We start from the raw sequence: 12,673 nt of genomic DNA, 5'->3' as shown, positions 1-12,673 counted from the left end.
ATAAGAGAGAAGGAGCAGATAACATTGTATGCTTGCAATTAAACATGCAGGATGCTTGTGCCCTCTTGCAGAAAGGAGTGAAAGAATGGCCTCTAAGGAAGTTGTTCTGAATTAGAAAATGGCCTTACAACTGAAGAATTTGGAGTGCAAGACCAAGGACCCATGGGATTGTCTGAATTGTTTTTTTTCAAGTCTCCAAAATTACTTCATTGCACTTTTTTCTACAGTCTATGACAAGCTAAAGCCTACTAATAAACAGACAAAATACTGTTTTTATATATACTGAGCTAGGCCTTAATGGCTGCATTATATTAATTGGATAGAGGACAGACCTGCCTTATTCTTAAGTGGATAAGGAAATTATCTTGACTTAAAATGTTTCCTTTAATTTAATTTGTCTTTAGAATTGGGGACTACAGACTAGAACTGGTAAGCCAGGGAGGTCTGGCTTCCAATCCTGGGGGGTTGGTAGATGGCCACATACCCACAAAGGGAAAGTCACCTTTAGAGAAGGGAACCCCCGTCTCTGCATCTTTAGGAGGGTGTTGGTAGCAGGAGGGTGAAAGGAATCCTATTTATGTAATTTTCAAAACATCTGAATTTTCAAAAGCCTTTTACAAGATACCACCCTGAAGGCTGTTGAAGAAATTCACTGGCCAGAGGATCACAGTCAGCAGTGAGCAGTCCCCAGGAATGGGTGCTGTCTTCATTGAGAATAAAGAGGAGACAAGTGAGTGAACAACAAAATGTGCAAGATTTCAGGCAATAGTAAGCATTTCTCAACAAACAAATGGAATGCCAGACTTGAAAAGACCACATAAGTGTATAAAAAAAAGGGCAAGATAAGTCTAGATAGGTAAATGAGACGTGATGCGCCTTTGGAGAAATAATCAAAACTATGAGGCTAAACTCCTGTAGTTCCACTGCAGGAAAGAGACCTCAACATCATCAGTGACAGCTCTTGGAGGTCATTTGCTCAGTGTTCAGGGGGGTGCAGAAGAGCCAGCAAAGCACTGGCCATCACAAGGAGGGGTATGGATAGTAAGAGAAGGAGCGTTATTTTCCTGCCACAGAAAACTGCTGTAGTGACATTACCTGGAGTACCTTGTGGAGCTCTGCATCTCGAGGAGGATATGGCAGAGCTAGATAAGATCCAGAGAAGGGCAAGGAAAACAAGTTCAGATACTGCTGATTGAATAACAGATTGTGAGAGACTAAAAAGATGGAATTTCTTCAATCCAGAGAGAAGAAAGGTCAGGGTGTGAGGGAGCAGATGGTAAAAACTTACACAATCACAAAGGTGGTGGTTTGGGCAAAGGTAGAAGGGTTATTTAACAAATTCCTTAATGCTGGAACTAGGGGGTGCTTCCTGAAACTTTTCACACCTGGTAACTCTTCAGTACTGGATTCAATGGGAGCAGCCAGCGCCATTTCCTGTCAGGTGAGCATGGTTTACTCCCTTTCCTCTTGTTCCTTTGCTTCCACTTACCTTGTAGTTAGCAACAAGAGCTACAGGTGACTGTTCCTCTGTCTGCTTGCAGCCAGAATGACTTCCTTTGGGGTTATGTGAGTATGAAAAAATTCAAAGTTTGGTTTATTGTTTTTCAAGGTTAAGGGAGGTAGAAAGGTGTCAAGTGGCTGACATGCAGCAGCACAGTTATATACTGGCCTTGTTTCAAAGAATTTCTGTTTAGGAGCAAGGGAGAAGTGCTGCTGCACTCAGGTGTCCTTCTGGTTGCGTTTTCTTCTAATTTACTTTTCATGCATTAATGCTACTGAATTTCATGGTTATGAAAAAGAGTAAAGAGGTGAGGTGGCATTGCCATACTTCAGTTAGTAGCAAAGGTAATTAATATAAGGGTAGGCAATTGTTATTTGAGAAATTTTTGGAAGGACTCAGGGTGAAGATGATCTTGGAAGTTTAGTAAGGGTCTAATAATGGTAGAGTTTGGTATGGGGCAATACCAGCCTCTATCTCTGAATGTAAAAGTTCACCTTGGAGTTTTCCCTAGGGCTTTTTTTTTTTTTTTGGTTGTCTTCGAGACTGTTACTAGGACCAACAGTGACTCCTGTTTGTTGTTGCAGTTCTGGGATACTCTTGTGGTGTGGGGCAGGTTGAACCTTATAGTGTAATTCTGCAATTCTTGTGTCATCCCTGTGAAAAGAAATCAAGAGTGGGGTTAAAATGCTATTAGAGGCAGGAGGTGGATACTTTGAGTGTCATTTCAGTGCAACAAAATATGTGCATATAGTTTTGATCACTCTATGTCTACTGTTAGTAAATGGAAATATTGCTGGCTTGAAAAGGTTGACTTAACCTACAGGACAACACTGTGGTTCGTTAAGTCTCAGTCAGAAGGAAGTGATATCAATGTGGTCAGATCTCCTTCTGAAGGAGAAGAGTTGTATATTTAATTTTCAAGCAGAGAACTTTTTCCCACTTGTCCTCTAGACAAAGTAATCTTTACCATTATGAAATATTGTTGCAGCAGAAGGAAGCAAGTTCTTGAATTTAAATATGCCAAAAATTTACAATAATTTAGATTTGCTCTATGGTCAATGTCAAGATCTCCTTTCTAGTTAGAATGGCTTGAAAATGTATTAATGATTTCATATTTTTTGTGCTTTATTGTTGTTGTTGTTAAGGGTTGGACCTTGTTACTACTGAGGAATCTGCAAACTATTAAGAAATGAAAATAAAAAGCTTTTTGTTGTTGTTGCTCAAAATAGTCCAACCCTTTGTCATATGTATCTGGGCCATACATATAAAAATGAGACAAAATAGAAGATTAAATATGCTGACTACCATGCCGGTTCTGAAGGTACATTTGTAGGAAATGTAGGACAGGCAGATTTGTGGGTTCCATTAAGCCTTTAGTTTTTACACTTCTGGAATTCTAAGATATACTTCTAGTTGTTGTTAAGAAGGAATTTGCTTCTTCCTGGCAGTTACTCTGATCTACCAGGTGTGTGTGGTCTCTTCCCTTTCTGAGGTTGCCCTTTTGTTCTGACTCCTTTAGCCAAAAAAGAAAAAAAAAAAAAAAAAAAGAGGCAGCTGGACAGCTTTAGTCTGTTAAATAGTCCACATTACTTACAGAGCTACTCTCCTCACTGACCCTTAACAGTTTAGTAGCTATGAACTTTAAGAGGCTCAGTCCTAATCTCCTGTCTTCAAAGGAGCCAGAGCTGCTGCAGAATGTGGCTTTCCCTGAATTTTAGAAGCCCACCTTTGTTAGCTGGTCACTTCCATTCTTTTATCTAGCTGATGACAACAGTAAAATTAATATAAATTGCTAGACTTGTCCAGGGGCTTTCATTGCTCCTGGATGCTTTGCTCTCCTCTTGGCGTGGGTTCTCTCAAACAGCATCTTAATAGCAGATTGCTACCTAAGGGACGAAATGTTCAGGATCCTTGGATGTGCAGCCCAGACTAAATATGCTGGCCAAGGAGTGCTCTGGCTGAAGAGAATGTCTCTTGTTCTTTACTCTGAACTGAGGAAAAGTGTCATGCAAGTGATGTGAGGAAACCATGTTTTGACATGTGGCTTCAGGGACTGTCTTTCTGCAATCTGCAAGGTGTCAAGACTGGACGCAGAGAAAGCTCATTTTGTAGCAAAACCAGTAATTTTCAGCAAGAAGGAGCAGTTGGGCTGGTGCTCTCTCTTCGGTTTTGGTTTTACTTCCCCAGGGATTGTAGTGTTCTGTCACAGTTTCACACGGGCACTGTTCCCTATTTCTGTGGAGCACTGTTCTCTGGACTTTAAGCACTGAGAATTTTGGGCATGGTTGTGAACCAGGGCTGATTTAAAGAACATGCACAATACTGATATTTAAGGGTTCTGAATTTGACCCTTTCCTATGGCTATAAGGTGCATGTGAGTATTCCTGAGGCATACAAAGATTGTTCCGGCCTGTTGTGTCTGAGAGCTCAGTACCATAGAATACTTTTTACCCTGGGCTGAAAACTGGGCTTAAAACATAAACTCCAGCTTTCCTAGAGGTTTTGTTGCTCTTTTCCACTTCAACAACCGCCATCAGGCAACACAAGAACGTTCACTCTCATTGTTCTCTGGACAACTGGTTAAGATGTCAGCTTACAAAACCACTTAAAAACAACAAACAAAGAAAAACCCAAACACACAAACATAGGAAAAAAAAAGGGGGAGGGGGGGGAGGAGAGAGGATCACATAGTAAAAAGTTTCCTTATGTTACCTAGAATCCAAAAGTGGGGACCAAGGTGTTAGCTCTTGGTCATGTACTGCACTGGAATCACAAATGGACACTGCTGTGCTCCTGTCTCCAGGATCACCAGTGCTGCACATCAGCCTTGTGGCTTCCCTCAGGTGCCTGCACAAACACTGGCAGCTGCTGTCAGGAAAGGCTTGCAGGATCAAGCTGCAAATGCCTCTGTAGGGCTTCTGTGCACTTGAAAACCAGGACTTGATTGTGCGACATTCCTTCGTATCCTGTACTCTCTGCTTGACCTTTCTTCCGTGTTTTCCATGTGACTGACAGCCCTTCAAAACACAAAGCAACAGGATAGTGCTGGATGGTGGGAGGAAACATTGCCATCAGTTTGGGATATCATTATTGAAACAGCTTCAAGTTATCAACAGCTTCAATGGAGAAAAATGCTGATATTTGTTTTTTGCCTTGCATACTATTCCCCATTCATTAATCGGTTTCTTGACTCTCTGACCCACTTTCCTGCAATAATAGTTACATGGAAAGCCTCATATTTCTTATCCTGGTGTCTGAATCCCTGGGCTGAAGTTTTTCAGTTCTATTTGCTGGCCAACCCTTCCAAGATGCTTCTGACTGTAACTAGACAAAATCTTTCCTTCCTAAATGTTTGGAAACCATGTCACAATCTTTGTTTTTTACTGACTTTTATTCTTTAGTCATCACAGCTGCTAGAAGAACTAAAACATATTTGTGGAGAGATTACTTAATTTTGCTGAAGTCTTAGGGACCATAGGGGTGACAGAATATTCAATCCCTATCTCAAGGCTCATCACACTAATTATCTATATAAAACACCACCAAAAGCAGTTTTACTGTAGTAATTAGTGTCCCCAAGCCTGCCATTTATCTAATAATCACAGCGTTTTGCAAACACTCTTGCAAACACTCTTTAATTACATTCTCAGCAGCCTGGTCTCTTTAATTTTGCTGTTCTGACTTAGTCCTACAATAGCCACTGTTTTTTAATAAGGTAATTAGTAGCCACACTTTAGCATTGTATAAACTGATAGAGAGATTGCATTCAGAGGCTGTCTGTTTAAACACTGCAAAAGTGGTAGAGAGAGAGAAATTAGGTCTGCATCTGATTCCTTCAATTTTATTTGACTATGGTAATCCTGATTTTTGATGCTGTAAGTTCGCCTAGGGTTGTCCCCAATACTTCCATATGGTACCAGGCTCCTGCTTGCTCTCCCCTTCCAGTGCCTTGCTGCACTTTTGTTCCATCCTTTGCACCAGCTCTAGTGGCTGTGAAGCCAGTTCTAAAGTACTGAAAGAAGTGCAGTTTTCAGTCAGCTCCAAAGCATTGAGTGAGCTGGAATGACCTAGCCAGGGGATGAGCATGCTCCCCTTGGTTTGAGGGGTGACACACCACCAGATGTCAGGACCATCTAAAGCATCTCTCTAAATTCAGAAACTCCATAAACTACCATTTTCAGCAGCACAGTGATACCTTCACCTATGTCACTAGAAAATCCTGTTCTTTAACATAAAAGGATTTTATTCTCATTTGTCATATTGGATGTTGAAAACTGTGGAGACATCTACAACCTGCCCATCAGGTTCCAGTAGCTTGATACAAGCATAAGTGAGAGGGTAGGCTGTCAAAAATAAAATCACAATTACATACCTTGCCTTCCTGTGGTATTCAATAAAATCATGGTCTGACTGGCACTTATGATTTTTAAAACCTTTATCATGGGGCCTCAGTGGTGGCAGCAAGCTCAGTGTTTTAATCACTACAACATGTAGTGCCTTAAAATCAAGGCTCAAATTCCAATCACTGGCAGGCAACATTCAAATGGCAGGGGGGAAGAAGGAAAATTATTATTTGCAAAGATGTGAATTATATATTTGAAGATTAGAAAAAGGAAACACTGTGGAAGTAACAATTCTTAAAACAGGCCTTTAGGCAAGAATCATATACTCATTTTCCCTTTAAAAAAATATAGTGCATTATCGCTAAAGACTCTAAGATACAAATGTGTGAAGCTGACTGGCAAAGAACTAGTATTAAGTCAGTTGTAAACCAGCTAGTGAGAGGCAGAGTTAAGCTCCAATAGAATGTGCTGGAAAGATGATGGTCCCTCTTGCAACAGTGAATTTTTAACTGTGTGCACGCAAGCAGTTCTTGTGGCTACATGTGAAATAATCTAAACCCTACTGACTGTTTTTTACTACTCGAATAAGTTTCTGTATGATGATGTTTTTATTTAAAAGTGGACCTTGTGCCTATATTCTGCTTCTATTCCCAGAATTTGATATTTCTCTCGTTACTCAGTCTGACACAGGGTCTTCAACGCTGTAGTGACAACAGACCATAGACGAGACCTTACACAAAGCAAGGCCATGGGCTCTTCAAGCTCTCAGATTTGTGCAAGTATCAGGTGTAATCTTGACCTGTACATTTTGTGATCTCACAATGGAGATGACAAGGGCAAAGAAATGATTTAAAGGCCTAAAAGGCCTGAGCTGAGGGAAAAGAAATACATTAAAAGCCTAAAAGACTAACATGATGCTAACAGAGTGTGTAAATTTACAAGTCTTCAGTATTGACATGCTGGATGGAAGCAGAAAACTCTGCTTCCCAAATGCTGCACAACAGCTGAAAACTATTGTAATGGTAGAAAAGTAGATTGGAAAGCCTTGGAAGGGCACATGAGTGTGCTGGAAGAGAGAGTGCATCAGCCGAAAACTCTTGGAAAAAGTTAGGCTAGGGAGTGATGACACGATGATAGCAATATAAATAAGTGAAAGGAAATTGCATGAAAGAAAGGAAGAGGGTTATCTGGATTATCTAGAAAGTGGCTGCACAGATTTTAGCCTAAAATTAAAAATGGAAAAAGAATGAGGCTAGACAGGAGGAAAAAATTCACAACCTTGAGCATGCCCAGAATAACTTGTCAGACCAGCAAAGGCAATGACATGGCTGGGTGAGACCAGATAGGATAAGACAATAGGAATAATAAAGCAAGGAAACAATCCTTTTGGTGTGAGCAACTGGAGTGGATGACCCAATTTGTGTTTTTCCAGGTCTGGCTGGCTATATATAGTTGAAGGGAGGCAGTAAACAAAGCTTGTGCAGTGGTCAGTGGTGGGTGGCTACAATGGCACACAAAGTTAAGCTTCCCATGCCTCTGCCCAGAGAGGAGTTCCATGGAGACATGGCTGTGAGGGAGCATCACCACCCTGTACTTGCCAGAGGTCAGGCTGCACAAAGTTCCATGAAACGGAAAAGATGTGAGCTATCAGCCAAAGCTGTGGCTCTCAAATCTTCCAGGCTTTTGGAAGTTTCAAGCTACAACTGGAAGAGTTGTCTTGAAGGCCTAGGTTGCCTTGAACTGCCCAAGTCTGTTATTCACTGGTTCATCATCCTTGGACCAAGTTCATTATTTGTCTCGTGCCTTTCAAATCTTTTCACCTCTCTCCATCTCCAGGGTGATAACGTAGATTGTGCGCCTCAGCATGTGACACTAATGCAGCAGCTTCAGGCTCACTAGTATAATTTTCACACACAAAAAAATCACATCTGCACCTTCTTCTGTTTTGTTTTATACTCCCTACAGTGGAATGAGAAAGAATAATATGAGAAAATGAAGGTTATGAGAAGCATGAATTTGCCATGCTTCTTTTTCTGGTTTGCTCATGATGTCAGTGTTTGGGAATTGTTTTTCTATTTTTTTTTACCCTGAAATATGCATCAATGCAATCTCAATCTGTTTCAGAAGAAGGACATCAAAGGAAAATGTCCATTAGAAGACCTATTGGCCCCTTTTGTTTGTTCTGCATGGGAATTTTTTGTTTAATTTTGTAGTGATAGGCCCATACTTGGCTGAAACAAACCTTTAAAGGAAGTGTCCCTAAATATGCCTTCAGGTCTGTTCTCTCAGCCCAGACAGGAAGACAGATCCTGAAATTCTCCTTCTTACAGAGAAAGGGGTCTGCATTTCTAAACTGGCGAGTCACTTTTCCCTTACTTGGCGTTCGGTGAGTGCTTGGGAGAGCTGCAGTTACATGCCAGAGACATACCAAAAGGGAGGAAGGAAGATTTTGAAGTCCTGCCAAATACTACGCATTGTTACACACCGAGGCGCTCCCTGCCCACGCCTTGGGTGGCGGATATTGGTGTGCAAGCGTTCAGGTGGTGACCACCTTGAATTTGCATGCATGGAAACATTGACGCTGTCTCCCTAATAAAGGCATTGAGAGTTTCTGGTTTACTCACATAAAGAAGAAATTTTTCAGGACAGCAAAAAATACCAAACCAAAATAACTGAGGGCTGTCTGCAAACCCTGAGGAGGGAAGAAGTTGAAAAGGTGAAAAATGCCTCCTTAAAATCAGAAATTAAAAGGGCTGAATGTCACGACACCAGCTCAAAAGTTGCTGGGTTTGGGTAATGGGGGAGGAAATGCTGCAGTCTTTGTTTGAGAGCGAGGCGCAGGGAAATAAATTTTGCAAGAAATTTCTCCTAGAAAACAAGAATTCCACAAAAATTTCAGAACTGAAGCAGGATATCCAGGAAAATTTTAAACCTCTTTTGAACAGTTGTATCTAAACTCCAAGACATCCAGTAGAGCCAGGGTTCCTAGGGCCTCTAGTCTCCTAGTAGTGGCCAGCCTGGTAATGACCTGCCCTGGGGCAGGGATCACTGCAGCCTTCAGCTCCCCTGTGTTATGTTGCTCACCCAGCAGGAAACGCCTCTGGGACCCAATCCTGCCTGTGCTTTATCAGAAGTTTGTCAAACAGAACCATTTCCTGAAGACGTTCTCACTCTGAATTGCCCTTTTCCAATTTGTTTCACTGGAAAATTCCTAACATGCCCTAGCTGCTGTCCAAGGACACTGGAAGAAACTAGAGGTAGCAAGTTCAAAGCTGAAAAAGGGACTATTTCTGCCTGCGTGATGTAATTCAACTATGGGTCTCATTCCTGCAGGCTGTCATGGAGGTCGGGAGTTTATCAAGATTCAGAAAGGGCTGGGAATGCATACTGCTGCTGAGCATATTTGTAATTCTCTTATGTAATCCTACAAAAGTAGGCGTGGGAAGGGCTGCTCAGGATGAGACTTTTATTGATATCTCATCTTATATTAGGAAGAAGTGTAATTGTGTAACATACAGGTATGTACTGCAGAGGCAATTTCTCAAGGGTCCCCCACACACACATCCAACAAGTTTTGGTGCTGGTATAGTGAAACTATACAATTTTACTGGAATCTCATCCTGATTTGATGGGAGAGATTTAAATTAAGCCTCCTTATAAAATGTTAAGCCTCATCTTTGAATCACTGAAGGTGTTAAATATTAGACCCTACTTTCTTGATGTTCCAAGTTGCCTTGACTGCCATTGGAAATGTGTAGGAAGCAAGGATCATTTTATTTGTAGTGGCTTGGGCTCATTTTGTTGGCACAAAGGACATGGGGAATGGTCACAAAGGTTTTTGAGGTGTCAAATCTGCATAGGGCATTTGTGGGTACAGTAGGTCCCAGGAAGGGAGGGGAGTCTGTAGGAGGAGCTGGATGTTTGGGAGATGACACTTCAAATTCCTGAACTGCAAAGACATGGTCTGGGTTTTATGCTGACAGATACTGCTGCCTTGCTAATTTTGATGGGTGGGTAGTATCTGTGCTTATAACATTAAAAAAAAATCACCTTTGGGTATGATTCATCTCATCTAATTTTAGCTGTTTAAGTCTAGGTCTAGTCATCCAGAGTCCCTATATTCTCAGCAGAGAGAGCGAAGTCTGTCTATAGGACGATTCATCCCTCTTGTCTCTGATACCTGTCATAAAATGGATTGAATCATCCCCAGAGGAGCTCATCCTTTTCCACTGACTGCAGTGGGAGCCCAGACACACCAGATCATGCCAGTTGCCTAATGCTGAGATAGCTCCTGTAAAGTGCAATAAATCTCCCTCCCTGGGTAGCTGTACTCATACTAGCAACAGCAAAAGCCTAAATAAACCTGGTTTTAATCAACAAAATAAATGGCTTGTGTACCAGAGGGGAGGTTGCCTTCAAAGGTACTCAGCTGAAGTCAGCAAGGTCTACAGCTGTATTCCTCTCCATTTCAGCTCTCAGACTTCAACCTGTACCTGTAAAGACCTTGTCTGCTTCTCTCTTTAGGAAAGCAAGTAGCATCAGACAGTGTGCCCCGAAGTTTTCTTGCTTTTTTTTTTTCCTGCTGTATCTGTTAGCCAAATGAAAGAGATTGGGTCTGCCTATAAACTTTCCCTGCTTCTTATCCTCAAACCATAAAGGCAGCTACGAAGACACTGTTACCTTGCTCCCAGATGATCCTGGGTGAAGAATTCATGCTAGGTCTGTAATGAGGTAAACTTGTGTTTTTAACACAGATGCTTGTCTACTGGCCCCTCGAGCCAGTAGGACTGCTCATATCTTGTAAAATTAGAATGTGCTTAAGCATCTCATAGGAGCCCTCCATTTCATCTGAAAATGAAAGCTTTTGTGGCTTTTTCATTTGAAAACTGAAGAGGTTACGCACATGTGGAAGAGGCAATTTGTATGCAAATCTTTTTCCAGAACTCTGGAAGCTTGTCTGATAAGAAAACCATAGGAAGCGCAAATGAATGACAACAAAACAAAGTATGGGACAATATTACTCATACAGTGACTTTGTTGCTTAAAGCAGGGAAAAAAATCCCAGCAAAACCTCAGAGGGGAAGCATGAAGGGAATTTCTGTATTTCGCAAATCCCTTGTTTTGGGTGCAAATGTAACATGTTTGTCATCTGGGAGGCTTCTTATGCTTAGGTAGATGCTCACTGTCCTTCTATGGAAATATACAGTAAGTTGTGCAAATATAGGCCATGAGGAGACATCCGTCTCCCCCCAGCAGGGAATGTGGGTGTGGAACACGTCAGGCTCCAGCCCAGCCCCTCTGGGGCACTGCCCTTGCACGGCCTGAGAACAATAACCACCGGGACATGCCGAGAGACCTCCTCTGAGGAGGAAAAAAAGGAGAAAGAAGAGGGGGAAAATGTTAAATAAATCTTAGCACAGACTCCAGTCTTCCAATGCATTGTTCGGGGCTATTTCTGGAGAACAAAGGCACGTGGGGACAGGGACACGGGTGCAACGTTCTCTCACTTACTCTGGACATTGGCTACAGCAGGCAGAGAGATCATAAGTCAAGAAATCATGGTGATTCAGGTGCCTGCTGAGGGTGAATCGTCCTTCCTCTGACCTGTCTTGGTGGGATCAGCTCCCTGAGCTGTGAGAAAATGGAGGGCTGGAAACACAGTTTTTTTAGGGAGCATGTGGTGGAGAGACTGAGAAATCAGCAGCGGAACTGGAGCTCAGTAACATCTCAAAATATCCATATGCTTGCTGCTATGTCTCTCTGTTTTGCTGTCCCTCTTGCTCAGACTTCATGTGTACCAAAGCAATTAAGTGCTGTGGCGTGTTTGCCTGCTGTGTGTGGCATGCGTGCACCCCCACACAGGGAGGTGTGCATGTGTCCCCGCGCGTGTTTTGGAACAAACACCTCCTGCCATAGCTTCTTGAGTAACACAAGTCTGAATGTTTTCTTAACACATGGGCCTTCCTCCTCTTAAGAACAATAATTCAGGGTCAGGCAGCCCTTGCAGAGAGACCACTGCACTAACTCAGCCTTTGGCATCTGTGATGATTGAACCGGTGCTGGATTCCATTTGGCACAGCTGCTGGGTATGGACACTGTGCTCTGACAGCCAGGACTGCACTGACAGGGGAAACACCACCTGGTTTGATCCATGGGATCTTATCAGAGGCAATAGAAAGGAGGGAAAATAGGTCACCAGAAAGGATCTGTTGGTGTAGGAGTTGGGCAATGATGCTAACTGTTATTTTAAGCATGGTTTGCCTGACTCTTGGGCCTCACGTCACTGCTTGGTAATGGACACAAGTAGGGGGTTTGATATTTTCAGGCATTGGATGCTGCCTGACTGCAGTGACTGCCAATGATGCAACACTGGAAAAATCTGTGCAGTCATTGAGCTGTTGATAACGTTTGCCTGTGGGCACCCATGCCTGAAAAATATTTGGCTTTTGACAGATGTCACTCAGCCACAACAAACAGACATTGCTTTGTTTTTTCCTTCAGTTTCCCCAGGAGAAAATTGAGTGGAAGCAACTAAACTGGTTTCCTGTAGCTCTGGGTCTGTATGTCAGATTTAAGCAAATGCAGTGTGAATAAAGCCATTTTCCAGGGTAGATCTTAACTACCACTTTTTCATATGACCCAAAGATTGTTGTATCATTTAGCTTACATTTGATTTAAAAGACAGCTAGCAATGCAGAGGCTTGTTCTAAATGGCAAGTCTGAAAAGTTGTGTTTAAAGGAAGAAAAAAATAATTGAAAAAATAGACTGGAATACAGACAAAGATGACTTGTTACTATATTTACATATAACTGTTGTACTGCTGTAAGC

The sequence above is a fragment of the Geospiza fortis genome, unplaced genomic scaffold (genome assembly GCF_000277835.1).
Source record: "Geospiza fortis unplaced genomic scaffold, GeoFor_1.0 scaffold104, whole genome shotgun sequence".
Taxonomy (NCBI): Eukaryota; Metazoa; Chordata; class Aves; order Passeriformes; family Thraupidae; genus Geospiza; species Geospiza fortis.
This window is presented reverse-complemented; position numbering follows the sequence as displayed.